Consider the following 18,363-nt stretch of genomic DNA (forward strand, 5'->3'; position numbering starts at 1 on the left):
CCCAGGGGTTTGAACACTCATCCCCCCCCACCACTTTCTGAACATGGCCCAGGAGGAAGGCCCACTGTATGACAGTGCCCCCAGCTCCCAGCCCCTCAAGACGGTCCAGAAGGATGTTATGGTCGATGGTATCAAACGCCACTGAGAGATCCAGCAGAACTAGGAAACAGCTCTCACCTTTGTCCCTAGCCCGCCGGAGATCATCAACCAATGCGACCAAGCAGTGGCGTAGCGTGGGGGGTGCAGGGGGGGGCGGCCGCACCGGGTGCAACATCTGGGGGTTAGGGTTAGGGGGCGCTAATCCACACGTTAGGGGGCGCAAATCCACGGGTTAGGGGGCGCAAATTACTTGCCTTGCCCCGGGTGCTGACAACCCACGCTACGCCACTGCGACCAAGGCAGTTTCAGTCCCATGATGAGGCCTGAATCCTGACTGGAAGGGATCTGTAGCGGCGATGGAGACGTCCCACCAACATCCGTATGGCTCTTGAATGGTAAACCGCTATGTACAGCCCCTGCACCGTATCACTATGCACATGGATGGTGGTGGGGTCCTCTGCTCGCGGCTGTAGCAGCGATGGAGGCATCCCACCATTGTCCGTACGGCGCTTGTAAGGTAAACCACTATGTACAGCGCATGCACAGTGTCAATATGCACAGCGCATGTGTGCGACATCGCAAAGGCGTTGTACTTGCGGTTTGCTGCTGGCGCCGCATGGACAGTTGTGGGGTCCTCTGCTCGCGGCTGTAGCAGCAATGGAGGCATCCCACCACCGTCCGTACGGTGTTCGGGCGGTGCCTTTGGCAAACCACTATGTACAGCGAATGCACCGTGTCACTATGCAAAGTGCATGTGTGCTACACCGCACATGTGTTTACGTAACATATTGCTATCAGCGCCACATGGACGGTGGTGGGGTCCTCTACACGCGGCTGTAGCAGGGATGGAGACGTCCCACCACCATCCCTATGGCGCTTGGATGGTAAATCGCTATGTACAGTGCCTGTGCGGTGTCACTATGCACAGCGCATGTGTGCAACACTGCACATGCATTGTACATAGCGGTTTGCTGCCGATGCCGCATGGACGGTGGTGGGGTCCTCTGCTCACGGTTGTAGCGGCGATGGAGGCATCCCGCCACTGTCCATATGGTGCTTGGGTGGTGCCGGCGGTAAACCACTATGTACAGCGCCTGCACAGTGTCACTATGCACAGCGCATGTGTGCGACACCGCACATGCGTTTTATGTAGCGGGGTGCCTCAGGGTTCTGTCCTCTCCCCCATGCTTTTCAACACCTATATGCAGCCACTGGGAGAAATCAGGGGGTTTGGACTGGGTGTCCATCAATATGCAGGTGATACCCAGCTCTACCTCTCTTTCAAATCAGAACCAGTGAAGGCGGTGAAGGTCCTGTGTGAGTGTCTGGAGGCGGTTGGAGGATGGATGGTGGCTAACAAGTTGAGGTTGAATCCTGACAAGACAGAAGTACTGTTTTTGGAGGACAGGAGGCGGGCGGGTGTGGAGGACTCCCTGGTCCTGAATCGGGTAACTGTGCCCCTGAAGGACAAAGTACGCAGCCTGGGAATCATTCTGGACTCACAGCTGTCCATGGAGGTGCAGGTCAGTTCTGTGTCCCGGGCAGCTGTTTATCAGCTCCATCTGGTACTCCGGCTGAGACCCTACCTGCCCGCGGACTGTCTCGCCAGAGTGGTGCATGCTCCAATTATCTCTCGCTTGGACTCCTGCAATGCGTACTATGTGGGGCTACCTTTGAAGGTGACCCGGAAACTACAACTAATCCAGAATGCGGCAGCTAGACTGGTGACTGGGAGCTGCCACCGAGACCATATAACACTGGTCTTGAAAGACCTACACTGGCTCCCAGTACGTTTCCGAGCACAATTCAAAGTGCTGCCTTCATATGTCTTCGAAAAGTCAGATAGTTGTTTATTTCTTTGACATCTGATTGGAGGGCATTCCACAGGGCAGGCACCACTACCAAGAAGGCCCTCTGCCTGGTTCCCTGTAACTTCACTTCTTGCATTGAGGGAACTGCCAGAAGGCCCTCAGAGCTGGACCTCAGTGTCCAGGCAGAACAATGGGGGTAGAGATGCTCCTTCAGGTATACTGGGCTGAGGCTGTTTAGGGCTTTAATGGTCAGCACCAACACTTTGAATTGGGCTTGGAAATATACTGGGAGCCAATGTAGGTCTTTCAGGACCAGTGTTATGTGGTCTCGGCAGCCACTCTTTTGTGCTAAGAGGACCACTCCAGAATCAATGAGAAATTGCCTCTTTCTCTCTGGAGCATATGACACTGGCCTGCTCTGTCCCCAGATGTTTTTGTCCTACAATTCCCAAGATCCCTAGCTCACAGGACCAGTGGTCAGGGATGATGGTAGTTGTAGGCCAAAAACATCTGGGGACCCAAGGTTGAGAAAATCTGGAAGGGAGAATGGTAGATCAGGAATTCTGAAAGTTCCCATTTCAATCCAATCCTAGAAACAAAAATGGGGACCCTGAAAAGCATCTCCAAATACGCATGTGCTAAAAATAAATCCAGTTTTAATAAAAAGTAAAGGAAAGTGCAGGAACCCCAAAGAACAGTGAAAGACTGTGGCTTTCCATGTCTTGGACTACAACTCCATTCTGTTTGAAGCAGAATAGGTAATGTTCAGTTATGGTGTGAGTTGGAGGTTCAAAGAGGTTTGGAGCAGAAGCATCATAGGTTCCTCATCCCTGCCTTACACCTGATCTGCTCCATCTCAGAACACCTGGAAGGGAAGCAGCAAAGGTCTTCTCTCCCCGCTTTGCCTCAGACCAGGTGTGGGGATATAAGAACATATGAAGAGCCTGCTGGATCAGGCCAATGGCTCATCTAGTCTAGCATCCTGTACTCACAGTGTCCAACCGGATGCCTGTGGGAAACCAGCAATCAGGATTCGAACACAAGAGCGCTATCTGCTCCCGCGGTTTCTAGCAACCGGTATTCAGAAGCATTGCTGCTTCTAACTGTGGCATCTGAGCCCAGCCATCATGGTTAGCAGCCACCAGCAGCCCTCTGCTCCATCAATTTATCTAATCTTTTAAAGCCATCCAAATTGGTGACCATCACTGCTTTCTGTGGGATAGAGTTCCATAGTTTAACTATATATTCTGTGAAGAAATTTTTAATTTTTTTTAAAGAATATGTCCTGAATCTTCCAACATTCAGCTTTATTGGATGTCCATGAATTATAATGTTATGACAGAGGGAGAAAATTTGTTCTCAAGCAACTTTCTTTATACCATGCATAAACTTCTATACTTGGACCCTCCAGGTGTTGCTGCCTACAAACTTGATCAGTCCCAGCAAGCATAACAAGCAGTCAGGCATGATGGGAGTTGTTCAGTAACATCAGGAGGGCCAAAAATTCCCCACACCTGCCAAATAGGAGCATCAATGAGGTGCAAGATGCTCACACCTTGTCATGTCAGATTAGAGAGTGGTCTATTGAAGTTTGAAAAGTCTCCAGGGTAGTATGCAACATAAGCTAATGCCATGCTGTAGACCCCTGTCAACAGGTAGAGGTCAAATCACAAATCAGAAAATGTGTGATACCAAATTATTCATAGATGAGATAGCCTAAATGTGGGGTGTGAAACATAGAGCAGTCAAATTCAACATTCCTAGAGTGGACATGTTTAGACATGAAGAGGGATGTTTGTCCAGCCAGTCGATAAACTACCTGTTTCCTCCTGGGCTGGGACAAACTTCCTCTACATGTGACTAGAGGTGGACGTGACCTTACCTGTGCAGGTAACAAAAGCACAGGGCTGGCCACCACACCTCCTCTTCTCCATTTTGCTTTCGTTGAAGAAGCACCAGCCTGAGATGCTCTCTTGGCAGCCAAGAGAGGACAAAGGAACTATCTCCTTATGGGATAGATTCCAAGTGTATATATTTCGTAACTTAAGTCTGCCTTCTGGGATCTAGCTGTGAACAGAATGTGTGAATAAACTATTTTATACCTTTTATACAAGGCTGTGTCATGTCTATTCCTTTTAGGAGGGAATAAAGGGGAATTACCACAAAATTTATTTTAGAGGCTTAAGCAATCCGGGCAAACCTATCCGCTGTGTAAGTTTAAAAGGGGAATGTTACTCTGTTAAATTATAGAACTTGTTAACACAAGTTGGAAAGGATATACAGTGGTGCCCCGCAAGACGAACGCCTCGCAAGACGGAAAACTCGCTAGATGAAAGAGTTTTCCGTTTTCGAGTTGCTTCGCAACACGAATTTCCCTATGGGCTTGCTTCGCAAGACGAAAACGTCTTGTGACTTTGTTTCCTTTGTCTTAAAACCGTTAAAACCAAGGGTGCTTTGCTTGAACAGCTGCAGTTGCGACTTGACTTCGAGGAGCAACTGTTAGCATGCGGTTTGGTAGCCTTTTTTCAGACTTTGCTCATTTTTGAAGCTTTCCCAAAACTTTTCCAGAACTTCTTTTGCATCCATTTGGTAAGTTAAACTTTTAAAACTTTTTTGGGGGTTTTTGGATTTTGGGTTGGGGTGTTTGGGATTCAAGGACTTGGTGTTGGGGTTTTTTTTGCAAGAATCTGGGAGCTTGTGGGTTTTTTTAAAAAAAAATGTTGTTTTTTAAAAAAAATATTCTGAGTTTGAATTTCTGTGTGCTGGGTGGCTGGGGGAACAGTTGGGGAGGTTTTTGCAGGAATCTGGGAGCTTGTGGGGTTTTTTTCTGCATTTTTCTGATATTTTTGTGACCATTGGGCCATGTTGTTTTTTTTTTAAAAAAATTTCTGAGTTTGAATTTCTGTGTGCTGGGTGGCTGGGGGAACAGCTGGGGAGGTTTTTGCAGGAATCTGGGAGCTTGTGGGGTTTTTTCCTGCATTTTTATGATTTTTTGTGACCATTGGGCCATGTTGGTTTTTTTTTTAAAAAAATTTGAGTTTGAATTTCTGTGTGCTGGTTGGCTGGGGGAACAGTTGGGGAGGGATTTGCAGCAGTTGGGGAAGGGCTGGGGGAGCAGTTGGGGAGGGGTTTGCAATTTCTGTGTGGTGGGTGGGTGGCTGGGGGAACAGTTGAGGTTTTTGAAGACTTTGGTGATTTTTGAAGCTTTTCCAAAACTTCTTTTGCAGCCATTTGAGGTTTCTGAAGACTTCGGTGATTGATTGTTGAAGCTTTTCCAGAACTTCTTTTGCATCCATTTGGTAAGTTAAACTTTTAAAACTTTTTTGGGGGTTTTTGGATTTTGGGTTGGGGTGTTTGGGATTCAAGGACTTGGTTCTGGCTTTGAATTTCTGTGTGGTGGGTGGCTGGGTACTTTTGATTTTTTTGGATTTGAAGCACAGCACTGATTTTGTGTGTGTGTGTGTGTGTGTGTGTGTGAGTTTATGAAGGTTGGAGCTGTGCTGCCATGGGACCCAAGAAGACTGCTGCTTCAGAGGCCGGTGAGAGGAAGAAGGAGAAGGTGACACTGGAAATGAAGAAGGAGATCATCCGGAAGCACGACGGCGGAATGTGTGTGACGGACCTCACCAGGGAGTACGGGAGGAATCCATCGACCATCGGGACCATCCTGAAGCTGAGGGAGAAGATCCTTGCGACTGATGCAGCCAAGGGAGTCACCAGGATCGTGAAGAACCACCCAGCTGTTCTGGAGGAGGTCGAGAAGTTGCTGCTCATCTGGTTAGAAGAGAAGCAGTATGCAGGGGACACAGTGACCGAGGCCGTCATTTGTGAGAAGGCCAAGGCCTTGCACGCAGACCTCGTCCGGGAACAGCCAGGAACCTCAGGCGAGCCAGAAGTCTTCAAGGCAAGCAGAGGTTGGTTTGACCGGTTCAAGAAAAGATCTGGAATCCACAGCGTGGTCAGGCATGGAGAGGCTGCCAGTTCTGATGTTCCTGCGGCTGAAGAGTTTGCAGCGGAGTTCCTGGAGGTTGTGAAGATGGAGGGCTATGTTCCACAGCAGGTCTTCAACTGCGACGAGACCGGGCTGTTTTGGAAGAGGATGCCCAAAAGGACTTTCATCACTCAGGAGGAGGCCAAGTTGCCTGGCCACAAGCCCATGAAGGACCGTCTGACCCTGCTCTTCTGTGCCAACGCAAGCGGCGACCTGAAGATCAAGCCCCTGCTGGTGTACCACTCGGAGAACCCACGGGCCTTCAAGAGACACAAGATCGACAAGGAGCAGCTGAGTGTCATGTGGCAATCCAACAGTAAGGCTTGGGTCACACGTGTGCTGTTTGTGGACTGGGTCAATCTTGCTTTTAGCCCTACTGTCAAACAGTACCTGCTGGACAATGACCTGCCGCTGAAGGCTTTGCTTCTGATGGACAATGCCCCTGCTCATCCTAAAGGCCTTGAGGTGGACTTGTTGGAGTTCAGCTTCATCAACATCATGTTCCTGCCGCCTAACATCATGCCACTGCTCCAGCCGATGGATCAGCAGGTCATCGCCAGTTTCAAAAAACTCTACACCAAGGAGCTTTTCAGGCGATGCTTCGAGGTGACTGATTGCACCACCATCACCCTGCAGGAATTCTGGAAGGACCACTTCGACATCGTCACCTGCTTGAAGATGATCACCATGGCCAGGAACGGGCTTAGCCAGAGAAATTTGAATTGTGCTTGGCGCAGCCTGTGGCCAGACTGTGTGGCACCAAGTGACTCTGATGCACCAGAGTCAACAGTGGTGCAGGACATTGTTGCCTTGGGGAGGACCATGGGCCTGGAGGTCACAGAGGAGGACGCCTGCGAGCTGGTGGAGGAGAACGACCACGAGCTGACCACCCAGGAGCTGGTCGAACTGCTGGCAGAGGCTGCGCAGGAGTGGGCCTCGCTGGAAGAGGAGGAAGCAACTGAGGAACGGCTGTCCTCCAAAGAACTGAGGGACATTTGCCTGAAGTGGAAGGATGTGCAGGCTTTTGCAGAGCGGCACCACCCTGACAAGCACGTGGCACATGACCTTGGGAACACTTATGATACGACGGTCATGTCGCCTTTCAGGGAGGTGCTGAAAAGGCGGTTGAAGCAGCAGACTATGGACAGGTTCTTGAGCAAGAAGCAAAGAGTGGAAGAGGAACCTTCTTCGAGGGGTCCCCCAGAGTCTTAGAAAATGTACTGTACACTTTGTTGATTTTTAAATGTTTTTCTGTCATGTTTATAAACTTAATTTATTGCTTCTTCAATTTTTGAAATGCTCTTTACAGTATGTGTGACTTTAAAGAGCAGTTAATAAACTCTTTTTGTACCAAATTTGGCTTTGTTTGGACTTTTTTTGACCATAGGAACGCATTAATTGATTTTCAATGCATTCCTATGGGATTTCGTGCTTCGCAAGACGAAAAATTCGCTAGACGAAAAAACTCGCGGAATGAATTAATTTCATCTTGCGAGGCACCACTGTAATTAAACAATCTATCCTCTCCTGCCTCCCTGAACATTCCCACATATCTGCAGGAGTCAGCCACCCAAGGGTTTAACATGGGAGCTCAACAATGCTTTGTCCCTTCTTCACTGGCAATGTTCTCAGAGCTGCTTTCAGAGACAGCCTCCATGCTTTGCCTAGCCAGTGGTTTCTTTAGGGAGCTGTCAGTATCAGACTTGTTGACAGCATCAAGGAAAGGCTTAGTGGCTTTGCAGTGCCTTTGTCATGGTTCCTTCTCTCCGTTCCACCAACATTTTGGACACCACATGGGTTTTCTTATATGCCATCTAGTCAATATTCCAAATCAGAGGCAGAAAGGCCCCTTGAGGCTATCATTTGCTCATGGGAGTTGTCCTAATGGTGGACTTATTATTGAGGGCAAAACATTTAACATACTGCCATAAAGTCCAGGTAGGTGCGTAGCATGTGAAGATCCAGCATATGTATAAATGTATTCCTGCTATGCTCCCACTTTGTTCATGCACAAGTTCTACCCTTAGAGAGCAATAAGGAGATCACTGTGCTTTCCTCACTACTGTTTCCCCTGATGTATTAATTGGGGCAAGAGAGTGTAGTGAATATCCCATTCCATGCATATTATGACATACCAGCACATTTTTCACTAAAGGTGAAGGAAATACTTTGGACAAGGAGAGCACTGCTTGTCCGTGCAGTAGTGTATCTAGTTTATTCATAACCAGAAGCATAATCAATAATGCATTGTGCAAGACATATCACCCTTAATTATTATTGAAAACAGTATTGCACTTCAGAGGCCTGCCCAGTCTGTCCATTAGAGAAGAAGATCCTAGAACATCACTGGCTACAAAGCAGGTTCAGCTTCCAAGTTGGCTCCAAGCTGGAATCAGGAGCACGAGTTGCAAGAGCTGATGGGATAAAGGTGATTGCCTAGTCGTCAGAAGTCTCAGGAGATGTAATTACAGAGTCAGAACTGTTTAATAGCCGCATACCTATCATCTCCACATCACTTCCTCCACATTGCCAACGGGCTCTGCATTGCCTTGAAAAGAAGCAACGGGCAGTAACAGAGACTAAAGCGACAACATATGGTGAAAAGCAAAGCAGAAGAAGGAGCACCCATGGGTAGTATTGTCGACCTGAGGAGGAAAAATAGAAGATACCTTGTCAGTCGTGACTTTTTGCGGGCACTCCTACAGATCCAGGATCTTCAAGACCCACCCCTTCATGGAGATGGATTGAGGTTTAAACCTGTAAATTAAAATTTAAACCTCGTGTCTCAGGTGTGCAGGAGAAACAGAGTAAACAGGCTGTGGAGCACTTTTAGCAGAGTAAAAGCACACTTCTTATCCTGCTAACCTTTCCCTTCTTTGTCCCCATTAATGTGTCACATTTTTTAGTAAAAACAAAAAGGTTTACTTACATTTCAATGGATGCAGCAAATATATCAAAGCAGTATTCATGTACAATTACTTTTTAGTTACAAAATACAAAACTAGTTTCAAAAATGGAGTCTGGACTCTAAGAAAAGCCCAAGCAATCACTGGTTGAAAGAAGAGACAGAGGTAAGTAGGAAGAAGAAAAGATTAAGATCCTTTGTCCTATTCCTGTCTGTCTTCTCTAGGAGTAAAGGAACTATGTCAGCCTTAACCCCCTTCATATGCTTATTTAGCAATCATAATCGTAATTTTGATTGCAGGTTTTCCCACACGCCTGTCCTTCAATAGTTCATCTTACAGTTAGGTTCCAACCGATACCTTATAATGCCAGGTTAAGGCAGCCATGCAGTATCTCACTGCTCTCCAAGCAAAACAAGGAGAGATAATTTATTTAGGAGCCTCATTTTATTCATCACTCAAGCTCTCTGGGCAGTTTACAAAATATATCAGTAAGATAAAGAAAAATCTCAGAAGCTGTAATACACAGGTCATCCAAGAATGGGAGGTGGACCAGAAAGTCATACCAACTCCCATTCTGGTACTGGGAAACCAATAATTTAATATGGGGGTGCAGTCTAGTGGCTAAGAGGATGCTTGACTCTTCTTACAAGTTCAACTCCCTCTAACTCAAGTAGAAGGGCTGAGAAAGGGACACCTCACCCCACCCCCCCGCAGTCCAAAATAGATAGGAATGGAAAAAGCTGACCAAATGTTGAACCTACACAAACTTTGGTTTCACGCAGTCTAAATTACTGAGAGAAAACTTTCAGTATCATGGCTCCCAGCTATTAGCTCTGCAGGCAGAAGATCTTGAAAGATGGTGGCAGAACAAGGAGGGAAGACTGAAGGGAACCAAAATCAAATTCTGCAAGTAGTCCTGAAGCTCCATGGCAAGCTTAGGCCATGCACCAGACAAGAGAGCAGAAGGGAAGGGAGGCAACCCTGGGCTCAGTCCGGAGCACTACCCAGGATCCTGTGGTATAATATCAAAACCACTAGTTAGCTGTATTCCTTTTGGCAGCCTGCTGTCCCCTAGCGGATGCTTAGGACTACAAAAGAGCTGTGTGACGTGGGGCTTCTGGGACCACAGCCATGCTTGGTGGGGCTGATGGGAATTGTAGTGCAAGGCATCTTCTGGATTCCACCACCTGGAGACCCTGGGTTAAACGGAAAAGTTGCCTGAAGTGAAACTATTGTAAACAGGTGTTGGATGTTGAGAGGAGGAAAGGCAATCGCATAGGGGAAAAGAGGAGTCAGGGTTTCCACAGAAAGGTCGAAGAGAAAGTAAAGTGGCTTTCGGGGTTCCAGAAAGTCCTCTTCGCAACTACTAGGCCAGGGGGTGGAGACAACTTACGTTTCTTTTCAAGCGGAAGGTACGTTGTGTTCGGCTGCAACTCTCCATCGGTGGGGCTCTCCGTCTGATTTAGTCCGACTTCTGCGGTGCTGCCAGAAAAGTTGGGGTCGGATGTGCCACGCCCCTTCGTCCCCTCTGAAACTGTCGCCGGAGGCTCCGTCGCACCCATGGAGGCGGTGGACAGCTGGCTCTCCTTTTCTTCAGGCGCCCCTCCATAAATCAGCAGCAGGAACACAACGCAAAGAAAAGCCTTCTCCATGCCACTAGGGAAAAAACGCATTTCTCCCCAGTATCCTGTAGTATCTCTGAATGTTTACAGTGGGGTAACTCATTCAGTAGGGCTTAGTGCTAGAAAAGTTTTCTAAGACTGGGGGCTTGTATGTAGGTTTCAGGGGCCAATAGGCTTCTCTGTGCCCTGTATACTATGCCTTGATTGGTAAGTGCAACAGGGCATCCCAAAACGTCACAAATTTGCATAAAGTTTGCAAAGAGTTTACATGGCACGCAAATTTGTAGCCGTTTTTGTAGGTGGGCTGGAGCACCCAAAATGAATTAGGGGGCACACGCAAGTAATAAGATGTCAAACAAAATATCAGTAGGTGAAGCTTTCTTCATAAGTGTAGCTGCAGACTAGAAAACCCTTAGTTTGTCTGCTATATAGCTTTAAAGGCATAGGAGCCCTCCTCTCCTCCAGTACCAGTCCCAAACCATGCAATGAACTCAAACCCTACTCAGCTACAACACTCACTTGGAACACTTGAATCACTGTCTCTTAGCCTAGCCTACCTCGCAGACTTGTTTTGAGAATAATATGGCAAGTGAGGAAAGCCATGTACCGTACACCATCTTGAGCTCTTTCATTCACAACAAAAACCCATTTAAGAGAGGTGATGAAACAATTTTAAAAAACCCCACACTGAGAGCGCATTTCTGAACATGTCTACTCAGAAGTTAGTTCTATTGAACTCAATGGGGCTTACTCCCAGGTAAGTGTCGTTAGGATTGTAGCAAAAGCCAGGAAAGCAGTCGTCTGACTACCCTCTATGCTTTGATTGCTCCATTTCACTCCTGGTGTTTTACAGGAAACAAACAAAAATTAGCTTGCCAAATTTGAATCTTATTTTTTAATACTCTGAGCGTGCACAGTTTCACATTTTAAACTCGCTTAATTCATCATTGTTTTTGTTCACTTCCTGCCTTGGTCCCACCACCAAATCTCAGCCTACCCTACTTCATATACAGGTGAAACTCAGAAAATTAGAATATCATGGAAAAGTTCATTTATTTCAGTAATTCAACTTAAAAGGTGAAACTAATATATGAGATAGACTCATGACATACAAAGCGAGATATGTCAAGCCTTTATTTGTTATAATTGTGATTATGGGGTACAGCTGATGAAAACCCCAAATTAACAATCTCAGAAAATTAGAATATTGTGGAAAGGTGCAGTAGCTATTCAACCCATAACACCTGCAATGGGTTCAGTAGGAAGCACAATCACAACTTACCTGACAGTTGTGCAGAAAGTCATCATTGAGACCCTCCATAAGGAGGGAAAGCCTCAAACGGTAATTGCAGAAGAAGTTGGATGTTCCCAAAGTGCTGTATCGAAGCACATTAATGGAAAGTTATGCGGAAGGGGAAAGTGTGGAAGAAAAAGGTGCACAAACAGCAGGGATGACCACAGCCTGGAGAGGATTGTCAGGAAAAGACCATTCAGATGTGTTGGGGACTTTCACAAGAAGTGGACTGAGGCTGGAGTTAGTGCATCAAGAGCCACCACACACAGACGGAACATGGAGATGGGCTTCAAATGTTGTATTCCTCTTGTCAAGCCGCTCCTGAACAAGAAACAACGTCAGAAGCATCTTGCCTGGGCTAAAGAAAAAAAAGAACTGGTTTGTTGCTCAGTGGTCCCAAGTCCTCTTTTCTGATGAGAGCAGCTTTTGCATCTCATTAGGAAGAATGGGGACACACACAATGCCAGATGCTTGAAGTCCAGTGTGAAGTGCTGATTTGGGGAGCCATGTCATCAGCTGGTGTTGGTCCACTGTGCTTCATTAAGTCCAGAGTCAACGCAGCTGTCTACCAGGATATTTTGGAGCACTTCATGCTTCCTTCTGCAGATGAGCTTTATGGGGATGCTGACTTCATTTTCCAGCAGGACTTGGCACCTGCCCACACTGCCATAAGTACCAAAACCTGGTTCAGTGCCCATGGGATTACTGTGCTTGATTGGCCTGCAAACTTGCCTGACCTGAACCCCATAGAGAATCTATGGGGCATTACAAGAGAAAGATGAGAGACATGAGACCGAACAATGCAGAAGAGCTAAAGGCTTCTATAGAAGCATCCTGGTCTTCCATAACACCTCAGCAGTGCCATAGGCTGATCGCATCCATGCCATGCCGCATTGAGGCAGTAATTGATGCAAAAGGGGCCCAAACCAAATACTGAGTACATATGCATGCTTCTACTTCTCAGAGGTCCAGTATTGCTCTATTTGCAATCCTTGTTTTGCTGATTTCATTTAATATTCTAATTTTCCGAGATTGTTAATTTGGGGTTTTCATCAGCTGTACTCCATAATATCACAATTATAACAAATAAAGGCTTGACATATATCACTTTGCATGTCATGAGTCTATCTCATATATTAGTTTCACCTTTTAAGTTGAATTACTGAAATAAATGAACTTTTCCAAAATATTCTAATTTTTCAAGTTTCACCTGTAGCTGTTGTGAAGACATAGAAAGAGATATAAAGGGGGAGAGTGACCTTGTTCCGGTGTTTTTATCTCTCTTGGGCTTTTTGCTTACCATTGACCATGGTATCCTCCTGGACCAGCTCTGTGGAATGGAAATTGAAGGCACTGTACTGCAGTGGTTCCGCTCTTACCTTTGGGGCTGTGTCCAGAGAGTAGCATGGCGAGACTGTTTTTTGACCCCTTGGCACTTAGGTTACGTGGTACTGCAGGGCACAATATTATCTCCAATGTTATTGAATATCCATATGAAGCCACTGGGAGCAGTCATTAGGAGTTTTGTGTCAAGGTGCCATCAGTATGCTGGTGACACTCAGCTCTATTTCTCTATAACATCTGAATCAGGAGAGGCCATGCAGTCCCTTGCCTGAGTGCAAGGGTGGGAAAGATGAGGAAAAACAAGCTGAGCCTGAACCCTGGCAACATGGAGGCACTGTGGATGAGCTGCTCCCATGGATGGAAACTTGGTCAACTGCCTACCCTGGATAGGGTTGCACTGCCCCTGAATAAGCAGGCTTGCAGTTTGGCATGCTTCTAGATACACCATTGTCAATGGAGACTCTGGTAATGTCAATGACTAGAAGCACCTTTTACCAATGCAGTTGGTTCAACAGCTTGCCATTATACGTGGATCAGAAAAGCTTTGCCACAGTAGTTCATATATTAGTTACTTCAATACTGAATTAAGTACTGTAATTCTCTTTATGTGGGGCTTCCCTTGTATTTGATATGGAGACTTCTGAAACACATTTTCTGATGGGGTGAGATATTGTCAGCAAATAACACCTGTGCTCAGAGATCTGCACTGGTTTTGGGTTTGCTACCAGGCCAGGTTCAACGTGTTACTATTGCTATACAAAGGCCTTAATAACTCGGGACCAGTCTACCTTACTTCATATATGCCCTCTTGACCACTTTAATCTGCAGAACTGGCACAGTTACAGGTGCCAGTTCTGTATATGTAAAGATCTGATATTTTCCTGTGGAACTTTGGAACTCCCTGCCTATTGACATTAGGCAGGAGCCATCACTGTACCTTTTTGGCACCTGATACAAACATTTTTGTTCAGACAAGAATGCCGATGTGTTTTTAGTTTCTTGCTGGTTTTAATTTTTGCTTCCTTTAACCAAAATGATCTATCTTTGTAAAGGGAGCTATCCCCCCCCCCCCCGCAAAAAAATACAGTATACCTCAAGGCAATCTTAATCTGTCTTGATTAGTGTGTGTTTAGATGCAAAAAATCCCAATTGCATTAAAGTGATTATTCCCTGGTTGAAGTGTGCAAGGGAACCCTCCCACCATGAATCTCTTTGTTACAAGAAAGCCTAGGCTATAATCCTGTACCCAGATACCTGGAAGTAGGCCCCATTTAACACAAAGAGACTTACTTCTGAGTAGACTACCAGTGCACTGCAAGTTATATTCTTCATGAATCCCTGCTCTATAGAAGACATGCCTATTTGCAAAATGCCCACAGTTTGCTCTTTTTCTTTTTTTGTATTTCTTACAGGGAGGTTCTTTAACACTACCCAAGTTTTCACCATGTAGTAGAATTGATAGCAAGTGACTCAAGGGAGTACCAGAGGTCCTGATCGGAAACAAAGATTATAAGGAGACAGAAACCACTAATCAGGGGAGGGTGGAACAGCAGTTCTTTAGGGTCCTTTGGGTTCCTGATGTCCAAATAACTAACTTCTCAGTCTCAGCTCTGACTTCACTGTTTGGGCTAAAACACTAAAAGGCAGGAGCAGCCAAGCTGAAATTGCTTAGAACCATGATTCCCAATTAATTAAGAACTTCAGACCTCCTGTTTTCCAAAAGCCAAGTCATGGATGCCCTATTATTATTATTATTTCTTTATTTTTATTTTTTTATTAAAGTTTCCTTGGTTTACAAAGGTATGTGCAGTCCCTCTTTTTTCAAGTTACATTTTCCATGGGTCAGTTTCATTTGTTGAGACATTAGGGTTACATTAGGAAGAAAAGGGGGGGGGGGAGAGGTGGAGGTGGGAAAGGCGAGTGGGGGTGGGGTCTGGAGGTGATGTTTCTAATTTGCTTAATGTATTCATGGGGTTTTGTGTCAGCATTGTTTGTGCGGGTTCTCTTTGCTATTCGCTTGTGTTCCTTTGGTGGGGAGAGAAATTGGGGTTGGCCTAGGGTGCGGTTGCTTGTTTGTGATTGGCTGTGATGAACTTCGTATTCATGTCTGAGTGGGGTGTGTGTGTGTGTTTGAATAGTCAAAACAAAAAAAATTCCTTCCAGTAGCACCTTAAAGACCAACTAAGTTAGTTCTTGGTATGAGCTTTCGTGTGCATGCACACTTCTTCAGATACCTGTGTATCTGAAGAAGTGTGGCATCTGAAGGCATCTGAAGAAGTGTGCATGCACACGAAAGCTCATACCAAGAACTAACTTAGTTGGTCTTTAAGGTGCTACTGGAAGGAATTTTTTTTGTTTTGACTATGGCAGACCAACACGGCTACCTATCTGTTGTTGGGCTGTGTATGTGATAAAGGGGAGCCATACCGGGGTGAAGGCGTCTTCTTCTATTTGTCCCCGTGTCAGTTTCAGTTTATTGGTTAATTTTTCTAGTAGGGCTGTTTCCCATACTATTTGGTACCATTGGTCCATGCTTACTCCTGACAGGTCTCTCCAGTGTCTGGCTATGATGTTTCTGGTTGCTGAGAGTAGGTGGGTTATGAGTTCTTTGTGATGTGAGTGGGCATTATTGTCTTGGAATATGTTTAGTAGGGCCAGTTCTGGGGTGATTTCTAATACTTGCTTAGTTATTTTACATATTTCTTGTATGGATGTTGTCCAAAATAGTTGGATTTTGGGGCATTCCCACCACATGTGTATGTATGTGCCTGTGGAGGTGCACCCTCTCCAGCATTTTGGTGAGGTTCCTAGGCGTATTAGTGCTAATTTCCTTGGTGTTAGGTACCACCTGTAGATGAGTTTCAGAGTGAGTTCTCTCCTTCTCGTTGATATGGATTTAAGGGAGGTTAGACCATATTCTGGTCTACTGAGTGGGATTAATCGCATAGCCTATGTCATCTTCCCATTGTTTTTTGATTATGTCTAGGGGGTTCATGGGGTTTTGGAGTAGTATTTTGTATATTGCAGATACCATCCCTTTGCCGTGTCCCTTTATTGTTAGGAGGAGGTTTTCGAAGGTTGTCAGGGGCCTAGTTACTGCTGATTTTACTACTGGGTTGTTTAAGAGGGCATGTAATTGGTGATGTGTTAACCAGGGCACTTGGGTGTCCTCTAGTTTGTCTTGTATTTCTTGTGTTGACAAGGGTTTGTTATTTTTATAGAAGTCTGTTAGGTGATATAGGCCTTTGGTTTGCCATGTTTTTATCTGGAGGTTTTGTGCTGCATGATAGAATAGTGGGTGGTGTACCAGGGGAATTAGTGGGGATGGGGTTGGGGACAGTTTGTCTATTTCTGTTTTCCATGCTTTAAGCATGGTCAGTGTGTACATGGTAAGTGTTGTGGGAATTTTCCTTAGTTTGTTTGGAAGGAATGGGTATGCTGTGGTGCAGGTATTTTCAATTGTGTCTCTCTCCAGATGTATCCATTGTTTTGTCTCATCTCCTAGTATGTATGGGATTATGTGGCGTATTTGGTTGGCAATGTATTATGTTTCTATGTTGGGGATTCCCCATCTTCCCTCTGAAGAGGGGAGGTGCAGATATGTGAGGCTTATTCCTGGTTTTTTGTGTGAGAAGATGAATAAGTGTAGTTTTTCTGCCATTTTCGGAGTTGAGTTGGGGGGATCCAGATTGGGAGGGTTTGGAATAGGTAGGTTAGTTTTGGGAGGGTGATCATTTTGATCATGGCTATTTTGTCTGAGAGAGTGAAGTTCATGTTGTTCCATCTCTTTAGGTCTTTGTTAATTTGCCGCCACAGGGGGTTGTAGTTGTGGAGGTATAATTTATTGAGGTTTCTGGTTATTTGTACCCCTAGGTATCTGAACTTGGTGTGGCAAAGTTTTATCTTGGTGACGTTAGCTAGTTCTTTTTGCGTGTGGGGAGGGGTGTTGAAACACATAGCTTCTGACTTTGCACAGTTTACCTGTAGGCCTGACACCATTGTAAATGTGTTGAGATGGATGCCCTACTTTTGAAAATTTTGATACCTCTATGGTAATTTTTGTTATGTGAGTGGTGGCACATACTCCCTGGGGTCCATGGACCACTTCTTCCTGTTGTTGTTGTTGTTGTTGTTGTTGTTGTTGTTGTTGCTGCTGCTGCTAATAAAAGTGGAGAGTCTGCAGTCCCGGCTGGCTTGAGGCCTGGTACATATGCATTGCCTGCACCCATGTGAATAAAGTCATCTGACTGTAGTGGATCTTATTTTTGAGTAAACCTTTATAAATTTGGACTGGAATAAGGATGTGGTAGCAAAGAGTGGCAAGTCCCTGCACACACCCTAAATTATCCAACTAGAACAAGATGGGTTATTTATTTAGGAGAGCCACACTATTCAACTGGGCAATTTGCAAAGCATATCAGTAAATAATTTCTTATCACACCCTCAATGCATTAATATGCACCACACCAATACCAGGTTCAACATTCTATTTACTTTTCCATCATCCTCACGGATGAGGATTATTACGAGGCACATTGGGATGTCTCTGTCCAATCTAGAAACAGTTCACTAGGACCCTTATGTAAGATCTACCTGTTGGCGTTTCTTGGGAACAAGCCAGTCACTAGCAGTTGGGAGTCTCACAATGCTACAGTGTACAAGCTATGCGTCATTCATGTTGTTTCACAAGAGGAACAAGCTATTCCCCATTACACACCGGTTGCCTTACATACAGAAAAGCATCATTGAACCTGTGTGTCCTAACAATAGCTGTTCAATGATGATTTTCTGCGATTCAGAATATTTTTTTTCTTGTTTTCCTCCTCCAAAGACTAGGTGCGTCTTATGGTCAGGTGCATCTTATAGAGCAAAAAATACGATAATACAGCATTCTAACATCATTTCATTATAAAATCAGTTCAAATCAAATTAATGGCAACCATTGGGCTAGAGTTCTGTGAGGATTACCAAAGGAGGGGGTCAGGCTGTGCCCCGGCCAAAGGCCTGGTGGAACAGCTCTGTCTTGCAGGCCCTGAGGAAAGATGTCAAGCAAATTTGGACAATTGCATTGATGGAAAGATGGCCCAAAAGGTTAAAAACAGGAACAATTAAAACACACACACAAAAGAACAGTTTTGAATGCTATGGTATCTCTTTATTAAGCATGCATCATAAATAGCTGGCAACCACCAGCCTCAAATGGTATTTTGCAGACTGACTGCACAAGATAATTAAAGCAAAAAAAGGAAACTTCATATCCTAAGAAAAAATGTTTTATGGTCCAAGAAAGATTTAT

The 18,363-nt window shown here is 45.4% G+C and overlaps 1 protein-coding gene and 1 long non-coding RNA gene across 2 annotated transcripts in view; one reads left to right on the forward strand and one right to left on the reverse strand.

Moving 5' to 3' along the window:
* The window catches only part of LOC307207675 (uncharacterized protein C8orf48), a 391,608-nt gene that overhangs the window by 259,304 nt on the left and 113,941 nt on the right, over positions 1-18,363 (forward strand). The window lies entirely within an intron of this gene.
* LOC307207741 overlaps positions 1-18,363 on the reverse strand; it is a 281,967-nt gene that overhangs the window by 194,578 nt on the left and 69,026 nt on the right. The gene's annotated exons all lie outside the window — the stretch shown is intronic.

Source organism: Podarcis cretensis, assembly GCF_951804945.1.
Source record: "Podarcis cretensis genome assembly, chromosome: Z".
Taxonomy (NCBI): domain Eukaryota; kingdom Metazoa; phylum Chordata; class Lepidosauria; order Squamata; family Lacertidae; genus Podarcis; species Podarcis cretensis.